The following is a 367-nucleotide window of genomic DNA, read 5'->3' as shown; positions in this document are numbered from 1 at the left end:
TCGTCTTTCTGCTGGGATGTATGTTGCATCCCTCTCAGCCCAGGTTAGCCCCGACAGGCAGGGTCGGAAGCCCGCGTCCTAAATGATCTAAATTGTGTCGATAGGGTCGCAAAAAACATGTACAATATGAAAACGTATCTTTATTACTGAGTACGATTACAGACGTAGGAGAGAATTTCTCCGGAATTCCCCTCTGCCTCCAGCGGAAATCTTTGTAGAACTGGCTTCCTGTCATGTAGGGAACCCAATTTGTCCATCCAACGATTTCAGGCGCAGAATATAATAATACAATGTACTATCGTTTCGGGTGCCGACTTTTCTTCTGCTCTGTTTGTGTATGCGTGCATCTCTCTCTCTCTCTCTCTCT

The sequence above is a fragment of the Aplysia californica genome, unplaced genomic scaffold, assembly GCF_000002075.1.
Source record: "Aplysia californica isolate F4 #8 unplaced genomic scaffold, AplCal3.0 scaffold00056, whole genome shotgun sequence".
NCBI lineage: Eukaryota > Metazoa > Mollusca > Gastropoda > Aplysiida > Aplysiidae > Aplysia > Aplysia californica.
The sequence above is the reverse complement of the archived record's forward strand: the minus strand, read 5'-3'. Positions refer to the sequence as shown.